Consider the following 12,655-nt stretch of genomic DNA (forward strand, 5'->3'; position numbering starts at 1 on the left):
GCGCTCTGGATGATCGACAATGCAACAATCCAAGAGCAAAAGCTGGTGATTGGCTAATCTCAACCAGTAGAAAAAAGATATTGCCATGTCGTCATTGTTGCTGGGCAGACGTCCAGGTGCAACCGACAGTTGGGAAAAGGAAAGCGAAAGTGGGGCTTCTTTGCCCTCCTGAAAATGTGAATCACGGCAATTGCATCAGTAATTCAGGCAAAGCAAAGAGCCTTCATTAAGGGCTGTGTGTGTGTGTGTGTGTGTGTGTGTGTGTGTGAGAGAGAGAGAGAGAGAGAGAGAGAGAGGAAGCTGCCCAGAAACTTGCAACCTCTTGTGCTGTTTTCATCCTGTCTCTGTGGTTTCAGCAGGTTCTGACCAGTTGTGGAGAATCAGTAGCGGAAACGTTGAGTAGGTCGGAGAACAGAACACCTCTGACTGGCCCCGCCCCCATCTATTCTCTGCTCCCGAGTCCCAGTTGATCGTGAGGGAATGGGGATTTTGCAGTAACCTTCCCCTGGAGTGGGGGGGGGGAATGGAGATTTTACAGTATCCTTCCCCTGATACGCCCACCAAGCCATGCCATGCCACGCCCACCAAGCCATGCCCACAGTGAAAAAAATTTGGATTTCACCACTCTTTGAAAGGGATGTTTTTCTCTAACAGTACTCACAATGAGTAGTACAGGTGGAAGTACAGGGAGTAGCTGTGGAAAAGTGTTAGTAGTAACAGTATGGAAGTGTGTGTGTGTGTGTGTGTGTGTTGTCTAGAGACCTGTGTTGTTGTTGGCACTTGTGTGTCTTGAGTCCACCAAGCCTGATATAGGTAAAATAACCTGTGATGGGCGGTGTGTGTGTGTGGGTGGGGGGGGGATCAAGTCTTTTTATAGGTTACAGAAACAAGTACAAAATTGGCATATCTGATATGTCAAACAGCAAGAGATCAAACAATCAGAGATGGACAAGTAGCGAACCTTGAATAAGAGAAAACAATGATTTTAGATGACATTCTTTTTCTCTTTTTTTAGTGAATTTTAGTGGCAAACTTGTGAGGTGCAAATTCTGTTTTCCAGATAAATTCCAAACACAAACACATCTCAGCTGAGGCTGCCTCTGATTCTTGCTCTGAATTGGAGCTCACCTGTAAAGAGGACAAATCACTCACTTGATGCTGCTCTGCGTCTATTTTGATGTTTCTCTGCAAAAAGAAACATCAGTCAAAGCTCAAAAGAATCCACCAGAGATCATCAAATTTCCCCCTCTGTAGGAGCCCCAGGAGAGGTTTTCACACTTGTTTAACCACAACCACTCCAGGCTGCTCCTATTAAGAAAAACAGGAAGATCTGCAAACTACAAACACACCACCTGATTTGCCTCTGAGAGGGACGGAGAGGAAATGGGGTTTTTATTTATTTATTTATTTTGAAAAAAAGCTTTTATTATTTTTTATAATCAAACAAATAACATTTTCACTTGTATATTTAAACATTTATAAACCCACCCTTCCACCCCCCCTTCCCACCCCCCCTCCCCCGACTTCCCAGAAGAAAAACAGGGTATAAGTTTTATCAAACATACGCTAAAATATGCTAAGTTAATGCAAGACTGTAACTCCCTAGACCCCTTAACTCCCCTTCTACAAATTATTCATCAACCTCCCTTTAGACTCAAAATAACATATAATCCTTTAGGCCTAAGAGTTTTAAAAAACATGAACAAACACTAATAGATCATTCAGAGCCTAGAATTCTCATAATACATCTGTAAGAAGTTCTTAGTTCATTTTCTTAATCATTTTACTCTCCCTCCTACTTTTATTCTCAAAATTCAGATATTTTTTCTTAAACCTTAATTAATCATTAATTGAATTCTTAATTCATTTACTTAATCATTGCAATTAGTCATTAATACATCAATTATTAAACCAAAGAAAATTAATCTTCCTTTCTTTCTATATTTTTTCCCTCGGAGCGGTGAACAGCCAGCAAATAAAATACACAAATACAAAATTTAAAACAAAATCCAATTAAATCAATTGGCCCATAGTTAAAAACCCTATATTAAAACCCCTAATTTTTTAAAACAATTCCTTTTATAAAGAGTAGGTCAGGCCAGCCCGGCTTGATGAAACGAAAACGTCTTTAGGGCAGTTCGGAAAGCGTGAAGGTCAGGGATCCGCCGTATCTCTGGGGGCAACTTGTTCCAGAGGGTAGGTGCCCCCATGGAGAATGCTCTTCCCCTGGGGGCCGCCAGCTGGCATTGTCTGGCCGACGGCACCCTGAGGAGGCCCTGTCTGTGGGAGCGTACTGGTTGGTGGGAGGCTACCGGTGGCAGAAGACGGTCTTGTAAGTACCCGGGTCCTAAGCCATGGAGCGCTCTAAAGGTGGTAACCAGTACCTTGAAGCACACCCGGAAGACCACCGGGAGCCAGTGCAGCTCACACAGGAGAGGTGTTACATGGGAGCGCCGAGTCGCCCCCATAACCACCCGCGCGGCCGCATTCTGGACCAGTTGGAGCCTCCGGGTGCTCCTCAAGGGGAGCCCCATGTAGAGAGCATTACAGTAGTCCAGGCGGGACGTGACGAGGGGATGAGTGACTGTGCGTAAGGCATCCTGATCCAGAAAGGGCCGCAACTGGCGAATCAGGCGAACCTGATAGAAGGCCCCCCTGGCCACAGCCATCATATGTTCTTCTAAGGACAGCCGTGAATCCAGGAGGACGCCCAAGTTGCGAGCCCTCTCTGTGGGGGCCAGCGACTCGCCCCCAAAAGTCAGTGCTGGTACACTGACATCCAGAACATCCAGATGATATTGTCATCTTTTAAAGATCCCTTGATCTGTTTTCTATTTGATTCTGATCAACCGCAACTAAGAAACACTGTAAGGTCTTGCCTCTCCAATCTTCCCAAGAAAGCAGGACTCTTGAAACAGAAGTTGTTCCAAAAGAAGCTTTTATTGAAAGGCTTGTGATAGCAAGAGATCTAGGCAGGAATTTTCCCACTTAAAAAACAGTAATTTAAAGCAGTGCACACACAACTCCTCCCACAGCACAGCAATGCAGGAAACAGAAAGCCACAGCACAGCAATGCAGGAAATGGAAACAGAAACTTCATATAGAGATCTCGCCGATCCTCCCCCCTCCCACCAGAATGCCAGAGTCCCTATAGAAATATATGAGACCTGACATGTCGCCCCTCCTAGAAAAATGGGAAGTCCACCTGAAAGAAAACAAAAAAAGGGAAGGGGAGACAAAGGAAGCATAAAATCAGTGAGGTTTATCAGGGTACAATTGATGAAATATACATGTTAATTTAGGGGCATGCCCATGTTTTTTGTGAACCCATTCATTGTGTGAGAAGGGGAGGTGTTTCCGAGCTACCAGGTACTGAGTGACTCCATGGAATTTCCTAGAGTCTAGAATTTCTTGAACTTCAAAATCTTGTTCTCCCTCTACCATAATAGGGAGTGGAACAGGGGTAGTAGCCAGCAAAGGTCAGAGGTGACTTCAGGTTTCGGCAAGCTACAAGGCAAAATGGGGTGGACTTCCCGTAATGACTTTGGGAGTTGCAATTACGCGATGACAGGGTTAATAATACGAACAATAGGGAAAAGCCCAATGTATTTAGGGCTCAGCTTTTTAAACTGCTGCAAAGATTTTAGAAACTTGGTGGAAACTTTGTTCCCCACTTTGTAAGGTTTAGGTTCTATTCGTTTGTTATCTGCTTGTGCTTTATAGGCAGCCATGGCTTCATCCAAGGCTTTGCGGACCACCGGCCAAATGGTTTGCAAATGACTGATCCACTGTTTCAAGGAGGGTATATCTGGTTCATGTGAGGGTAACACAGGCATAGCATTAAATTCTTGCCCTGTGGCCACTCTGAATGGGGTAAACCCTGTGCTAGTGTGAACTGCATTATTATAGGCTGCAAAAGGCAATAACTCGGTTCAGTTGTCCTGCTGATAGTTAATAAAACGCAGGTACTTTTCCTGAACTGAGTTCGTTCGTTCCGTGGCCCCATTTGTTCACAGATGATAACTAGAACTAATGTAAGTCCCTGTTTGGTTCCGAATAGGTCCAAAAAGGCTTTCCAGAACTTGGATGTGAACTGACCCCTCTGTTGAAATAATACATTGTGGAGGTGCAAGCGGTATATGTGGACCAAAAACAGCTTAGCTAAAGTTTTGGTCGTAGGGATCTTTTGGCATGGGATGAAGTGAACCTGCTTTGAGAAAAGATCTGTGACAACCCAGATCACTGTGTTTCCAGAACTCTTGGGCAATTCTACAATTAAAGGGTTGGCCACCAGCTACAATACACAGGGGTTTACGTCATAGCTGGGTCTCTCTATCCCAGTACTGGGGGTCCTCCTTCCCAAACTTCTCCATCCAGGAGACTTGAGGCTGCATCTTCGGGCTGTGGCTGTCATAGTGAACAAAGACCTGACCATCCACGTACCCAACAATGACAAAGGCTCCAAGATGGTGGCGGAAAAATACTTCAGAGAGTGGGAGGAGGTGCCTGGAAGGGAGCCAGAGGGGCAGAGTTAGGGGGTTTCAGTCAAGAATATTCTTCTCTTCTTCTCTTCTCTTCTCTTCTCTTCTCTTCTCTTCTCTTCTCTTCTCTTCTCTTCTCTTCTCTTCTCTTCTCTTCTCTTCTCTTCCCTTCCCTTCCCTTCCCTTCCCTTCCCTTCCCTTCCCTCCTCTCCTCTCCTCTCCTCTCCTCTCCTCTCCTCTCCTCTCTCCTCTCCTCTCCTTTTCTTTCCCAGTCCCAAGGCAAAGGCCTGGGCCTCCTTCTTCCTGCTCCTCCCACAATCCCAGGGGCTTCTCAGAGCTTTTGGGGAGAGGGATCCAATTCTAGCTCTGGGGAGATTTCAGAATCCAAAGGGATCAGAGCTTTTCTCTAAGAGAAGGAGGGGGGATCGGACTCTCCATGATCCAGAACTCGTTTCTTTCCCTTGTGGGGCTGAGCAATGAGGAAGTCTGAAGTCTGCCTGGGAGGAGAAACGTGTAACTGTAATGCAGGTTGGGCGTCCTCACAATCATGAACCCTCCTCAAGTCAGGAATGGTTGGAGAGTTTGGGCCTGTCTCTGTCCAATCAAGCTCACTATTCAGAGCTGCTTCTCTTCTTCTGCCTCCAACCCACCTATTCAATGATTAATATTCTGACATTTTTTAAAATGCCTTTAGAAAAGCTGCTCCATTAATAGTTTCTCAGAGCAAACAACTAGGAACACCCAAGGCTCCTATCTGATTACTAATTTACTAATAGTAAATTTTAAATATGTTTAATTCTGCAAACTGTCCCATGCTCCTGAAATGGAAAAAGGAGGATTTTAGGTGGAAAAATTCCTGCCTGTTCTAGAAAAAAGCCTCGGGGATATCGGGGTTTAGGACGGGGGTTGGGAGGGGGGGTATGAGGATCGAGGAGAAAGTGACAGTCAAGAAGGGGGGATCATTAGAAAGCTTATTATTCAAGGAGCCTTTCTCTCCGGATTCTTAGCCTGCTACGTTCGAATGGCAGTCTTAACCCGATCGCTAGATTCCAGCAGTCCCCGCATCTTCCAATACACGGAACCGATTCCAGAAACAAGCCGGGTCCCAGCAGCAGAAGCCACAATGAGCCAAAAAAGCCCCATCAAAGGCAGGAGAGGCGACCCAGGCGGAGGGAGTTGGGCGAAGTTCGTGAATTGACCTGATCACGTGCAAACGCTGCTTTCCAGCAACCTCCACTTTGGGGGAGGGAAAGAATTGCATTTAGGGGTGCCCAGGCAGATTTGACTGACATCTGGAGGGGCCACCCTTGTCCTGTTCCCAGAGGGGCTCTCCGGGGAGGGGGACGGGGTGGCAGCAGAGTCCCACCCATGCTTTGGGGTCCTCTTCTGAGAGTGGGAGCAGACTGGAAAGAGGACCGAATCAGGATTCTCTTTCTGGAAATAAACTTTGGGAGGGAGGAGAAAGAGAGAGATTCCCTGGATGGATTCCCGCCAGGAGAAAAAGAGCCAGGAGCCCCCGAAGTCCCCAAAGGGACTCACCGAAGCACCTCTCCTGTAAAGCGACCGCCACCAACAGGAGAAGCGACTGAGCCACAGAGCGCAGAGCCATCCTGGCTGTGATCCTAAACTGTGCTCCGCTTTCCAGCATTCGCAAGCAGAGAAAGACCCCCCTCCGGGTCATCAACAACGGAACAACTCAGAGCAAGCTGGCGATTGGCTGAGCTCAACCAATCAAAAAAAAAAAAGCTTTTCCCATGTCGTCATTATTGCTAGGCAGACGTCCAGGCGAGAGAGGAGGGGAAAGGAAAGTGAAAGGGCCATCAGGAAATCCCCTTCCAGGGACTCCGCCTCTTTTGGGGAGGGTCAGAACTGCAGGATTGGGGAAAGGGGGAGGGCTCTCTGGGTCTTGGGGGAGGGGCGCAGGCAAGAGGAAGGGGGGACCCCCTCAGAGCCCCTTGCAGCCACGGATCAGGGGGAGCTGCCAAAAAAGCCAGTGCAGCCCTGCACCGCATCAACGGAGGGATAATATCAAGATCAGGAGAAGTGATAGCACCGCTTTATCCTGCACTAGTGAGGCCACATTTGGGATACTGGGTAACAATTCTGGTCACCAGGATACAAAAAAAAAGATGCAGAGACCTTAGAAAGGGTGCAGAGAAGATCAAGGAAGATGATAAAGTTGTCTGGAGAATGTCTGAGGGACCTAAATATGTCCAGCCTATCCAAGGGAAGGTTGAGGGGGGACATGAGAACAGGCTCCCAGTACATGGGGAGCTGTCATAGAGAAGAGAGGATTGATTTATTCTTTAAACCCCAGAGGGCAGGACAAGAAACAAAAGCTGAAAGCCGGTTGTGGGATTCCCATTTTTTTAATACTGGTTCTATGAGTGTGGCTTGGTGGGTGTGGCATAGATTGGTGGGCATGGCATAGATTGGTGGGCGTGGCTTGGGCATGGCATAGCCGCCCAGAGACCTTGGAGAGTGGGCGGCATAGAAATATGACTAATAAATAAATAATAAATAAATGGCAGGGGAAGGGTACTGTAAAATATCCATTCCCACCCCACTCCAGGGGAAGGTTACTGCAGAATCCCCATTTCCTCCTGATCAGCTGGGACTCAGGAGGCAGAGAAAAGATGGGGGTGGGGCCAGTCAGAGGTGGTATTTACCAGTTCTCCGAACTACTCAAAATTTCCGCTACCGGCTCTCCAGAACTGGCCAGAACCTGCTGAATACCACCTCTGCTGGAAGCTTGTTAAAGAGAGATCCAATTTTAGGGGAAATTTTCTGATATTGAGAATAATTAATCGATGGAATAGCTTGCCTCCTGGAGTTGTGGGTCACTGGAGGTTTTCAAAAATGGACAAGACAACCGTTTTGACTAGGATGGAGTAAGCTCTCTAGCTTTGAGCTGAGGGTTGGACTAGAAGACCTCTGAGGTCCCTTCCAGCCCGATGAACTTATGTTGTAGGTGAAAAACCCCAAGTGATCTTCACTCTGGATGAAAAGCTTTTATTGCATCTTCAAAGTGCAGAGCCGTCTTCCTAGGGGAGAAGGTCAGAAGTATCCAACAGAGGATGTAAATTCCCTGTTTCCTTTTCTTCTCTGGTGAAGCCATGAAGCTTTAGGAAGCTGCAAACTCTTCAGTTTTCCCAAAATAAACAGATGGCTGTTCTCTCCTTTGGCAGTTCTGGGGAATCCTGGGACTAAAATAATAAATCTCTGCTGTGGTTAAGATCAGGGCAGGGGTGAAATGTAAAATTTGTTACTACCAGTTCTGTGGGCGTGGCTTGGTGGTGGTGGGGTAATGTGATTCTGGACCGCATTCTGGGCCAGTTGAAGCCTCCGGGTGCACCCCAAGGGCAGCCCCATGTAGAGGGCATTGCAGTAATCCAGCCGAGAAATAATGAGAGCATGAGTGACTGTGCGAAGGGCATCCCTGTCTAGGAAAGGACACAACTGGCGCACTAGACGAACCTGTGCAAAAGCCCCCCTTGTCACGGCCATCAGATGATCCACCAGGGACAGCCGAGGATCAAGGAGGACGCCTAGATTATGAAGCCTTTCAGAGGGAGTCAGCAACTCCCCTCCCATCTGAAGTGGTGGGGGTACTAGATCAGGTGACGCCGGCATCCACAGCCACTCAGTCTTGGAGGGGTTGAGTCTGAGCTTGTTCCTACCCACCCAGACCCGTACTGCCTCCAGGCACTGGGACATCACGGAAAGGGCAACACTGGGTTGGTCCGGGGTGGAGATGTAGAGCTGGGTATCATCAGCATACTGATACCTCACCCTGAAACGATGAATAATCTCACCCAGTGGCTTCAAATAGTTGTTAAAGAGCAGGGGGGAAAGAACCGACCCCTGCGGCACCCCACAAGTGAGGGGCCTCAGGGAGGATCTCTGCCCTCCCCTGCCCAAACAAACTGCGTATGGCCCGAGAGATAGGAGAAGAACCACTGTAAAACAGTGCCTCCCACTCCCAGCCCCCGGAGCCTTCACAGTAGGATACCATGGTCGATGGTATCGAAAGCCGCTGAGAGGTCAAGTAGCATCAGGATGGAGGAATCACCCCAATCCCGGGCACGCCAGAGATCATTCACCAGGGCGACCAATGCCATTTCCGTGCTGTGTCCGTGCCTGAAGCCTGATTAGTACGGGTCCAGGTAATCCGTTTCCTCCAGGAATTGTGGAAGTTGGTATGCCACCACAGACTCAACAATCTTCGCTATAAAGCAAAGATTGGAGACAGGACAAAAGTTGTTCAGGGAGGCCGGATCCAGAGCAGGCTTCTTGAGAAGGGGACGAACCACCGCCTCCTTAAGTACAGCAGGGAAGACCCCATCCCTCAAAGAAGCATTGATAGTTCCCTGGATCCAGTCTCCAGTCACCTCCCTGGTTGCCACATCACTCTATCCATCCATCCACCCACCCACCCACCCACCCATCTTGTCTTCCTATCCAGGGCCTTTAGTTCATTATCTGTCAATAATTGTTAAGATATTTAAAGTTTAATAGCAGCAGTAGTGCAGGGTTGGGCAATTAGTAAGAACAGAGAGTTATAGCTAACTGGTTAGAGAGCTGGCCACTGCATGAGGGAATCTGAGCTGTGATTGGTTGCTGTCAAAGGGGAATTTCCTTGTTTCCCGCCATTTTTTTTCCTGTGGGCTGTGTGGGTTCTCTGTGATTTACCTCATGATATACCTGTTGTATTGATTTACCTGGCAATGCTCCTGTTTGCCTATCTTATTTACTGTAAATATATTCATTTATTTAAAACTACAAGGTTGCATCTGACTCCATTTGGACACCACTTGCGCAATTCCCTGACAATAATTCTGGAGCTGGCTGCTCATTTTCGGTCTCCTCCCCTCAATCTGAGCCTCCCTTGTGACAGTCAAGATAACCAAGGAAACTTTGAAACCCAGATGTTTCTGGGTAGTCATCTTCGAAGGGAAGTCTAAGGGCAGCCGGACAATGTGTTTATTGGCAAGGCTCCTGTCAGGGATGAAAGAGCAAGTCCACACACGAAGGTCGAATTAAACTGATTTATTGTTACCCATGCCTATGCACAGGAATCTTCTCAGCTAACAGTTAGCACCTCATAGGAGTTAAAGAAAAGTTAACAGAATTGAAGGATTGGATTTAGCTTGCTTGTGGCTATGTAGGGATTCTAGGCTGATCCCTCTTTTAACGCCACCTGCAGGCTCTGCCACTCCTTCCCCTACAGCGCTAAAACCATCAAAAGGCCATTGCAAATTCTTGTTTAATCTGAAAAAAGACAAGATGATTTCCCCTCGCCCCATTTCCCTGAAAGGGAGAATCTCGCTCCTGGATTACCAAATTCTTTCAGAGAATTTGCTTTATTTGCAACCAGCTTAGGTCAATTGTCTCCAGAGAGCAGCCTGGCAGCAGGGCATGATGGGAGTTGAAGTCTAACCTATCTGGAGGACTCCATGTTGTCTGAGAAAAACTACCTCAGTGAAAAATGTCTCCCTGGCAGCAACTCTTGAAGGGATAAAGAAGCGTGGAATGTGTTTGTGAGAGTATAAAAGTAGTTGCTGTGTAATTTTCAGCCATTTTGTCTCTGTTCAAAAAATTTTCCCTGTGATTGCTTCTCCAGTTCCTCATTACATTGAATGAAATACATGGCATGGCATCAGATCAGGCTGTTTGCGGTATCGTCTCTCACCGAGGGTATCTGCCACTAGACCGGATAGGGTGGACACCTTCCCTTCTTGAAATAAGGCCATCTCCTAAAGCCTTGGAAGTCTCCCTTTCTCATGGCTGCCCCTACATTTTGGAAGACCCACGAGCAGATTCCCCCTCCTCTTAGCCTTTCAGAAGGGCATCAAAATCTGGCTTTGTAGCCATGTCCCGACTTCAGGAAAAATGGTCAATGCCAGCTCTTGGCTAAAGAATATTGTTGCTGGCCGAGGAGGGACTTGGGAAAGCAACCATGTTTGATGCGGTGGCCACCATGCGTAGCACCTTGTACCATTCTGCAGAAGGATGTGGGGGCTCCAGAAAGGAAGGTGGAGGTCCCAAGTTTTTAGTTTTTGTCGTACAGCTTTTATGTTCTTCATAGTTTGACTATTTTTATGAGCTGCCTAAAGTTGTTTAGGTGTCTTAAGAAATAAATACATTTCTAAAACTTTTGAATCGGTAGAAAATGCTCAAATACTGATTGAATCCTCACAAAATGCTTTAAAGCAACCGTGTCCAACTTTTGGATTTGCCTGGCCTGTACTGAGTGAGGAGAAATTGTCTTGGACCGCAAATAAAATATATAATATAGTTAACGTATATAAATAACTTCCTTTATATTTTTACTATAACATTAAAAGTTTTGTGGGCCTGTAGCTGTCCAAGGCTGCAGGTGGTCCACGGATCCCAGGTTGGAAGTGCCTGCTTTAAATAGTCTAATTTATAGCCTCTCAAAGATGGCCAGCTCTTGAAGGCATCTGGGAAGCCCAAAAGGAGTTTGGGTGAAAGACCCCATTCTTTTCAATTTCACTTTTCACTTTCACTATTTTCACTTCTTTGCTTAGAAAGCATCCATTGTAATATGGGGACTTCTTCCCCATTTATCAAGGGTCTCTGCACTCTTGGGCATAAAATTGCATAAAATTAAGCACCTGAGGAGTAAGACCCCAAATATATCCTGGTTCCAGCATGCTGGAAGGGACTGAAGGGCTCCTCCTGAGAATCCGGCCTAATTCAGAAGGAGCCCTTCAGTCCCTTCTCAATGTGGTCAATTCCATCTTCTCTTCTCTCTCCTCATGGTGGGAGTGTCCACTCGCACTGCAAAAAGGAGGGAAAAATCAGGCAGGGTCAGTCTGGGAGGGAGCCAAGAGGAGGAATCACACAGTCCAGGCTGAGGGATCAGCACCGATCTGCCCAGTGAAGGAGCAGAAGCAGCAACCTCAAGAGAGGGATCAGCTGGGTGGGATTTACAAGAGGGGAGGGGCAGGGCTGGGACTGGCTGCTAAAATAGGTGAGAACCTGCCCCACCTGCCCCTCAAATGCACAAATTCAATTCTACTCCATTTTTTTTTTTTTTTAATTTGATTTATATGCCGCCCTTCTCCGGAGACTCAGGGCGGCTTACAATGCGCTAAGCAATTTTGCCCTCAGAGACAAGTGCAAATGGATTCATGGCCTCCAGAGAGTCCAGATGTTCCTTCAACATCTGGAGGGAGAGAATCCTAGATGGACTCAAGGAGGGGAGAGAAGCCCCCTCTCCATCCATGACCCTCAAGACGGCCCTTGTCTCCCCCTTGTCTCCCCCCCCCCCCCACAATAAGAACACTCAGATCTCCTCTTTGCAGGACTCTGAGCCTCCTGATCCAAGACAGTCAGATCCTGAGAGGGGCCACATTTTGGCCATTCAGGATAAGAGGTTGGGGCAGACAGACCCTTCCTCAGAGCCCCAAATTCCTTATCCCGCAGTGTTTGACATAAACAGGAGAGAGAAGAGGGGTTTCCCAAATTATCTTCACTATCAGTTGGTCCTTGGACTTCAAAGCTCTCCCCTCCCTTACTCCCTCTCCCCCCATACAGCGGCCAATGGGGCCACTCACCTGCAAGAGGGCTGCAAGAGCACCTGGTTGCTTCCTGTATTGGAGAGACAGACAAAGAGTATTTATTTTATTTATTTATTTATTTATTAAATTTTTATACCGCCCCCTCTCCCGAAGGACTCGGGGCGGTGAACAGCCAAGATTAAAAACACACAATACAAATATTAAAATACTTTAAAACGAAATTAAATCGATGGCTTCCCCAATTTAAAACCCCTTACCCATAAAATTCCCCAATTAAAAGATTTTAACCCAGCCTGGCTTGCTGAAATAAAAAAGTCTTCAGGGCCCGGCGGAAAGTACGGAGGTCCGGGATCAGTCGTATCCCTGGGGGTAGCTCATTCCAGAGGGCGGGTGCCCCCACAGAGAAGGCTCTTCCCCAGGGGGTCGCCAGCCGACATTGCCTGACAGACGGCACCCTGAGGAGGCCCTCTCTGTGGGAGCGTATTGACCGGTGGGAGGTTATCGGTGGCAGAAGGTGGTCTCGTAGATAACCGGGCCCTAAGCCATGGAGCGCTTTGAAGATGAGAACCAATACCTTGAAGCGCACCCGGAAGACCACTGGAAGCCAATGCAGCTTGCGCAGGAGAG

This window comes from Pituophis catenifer, unplaced genomic scaffold (genome assembly GCF_029215685.1).
Source record: "Pituophis catenifer annectens isolate HBS135680 unplaced genomic scaffold, rPitCat1.0.hap2 SCAF_2, whole genome shotgun sequence".
Lineage (NCBI taxonomy): Eukaryota > Metazoa > Chordata > Lepidosauria > Squamata > Colubridae > Pituophis > Pituophis catenifer.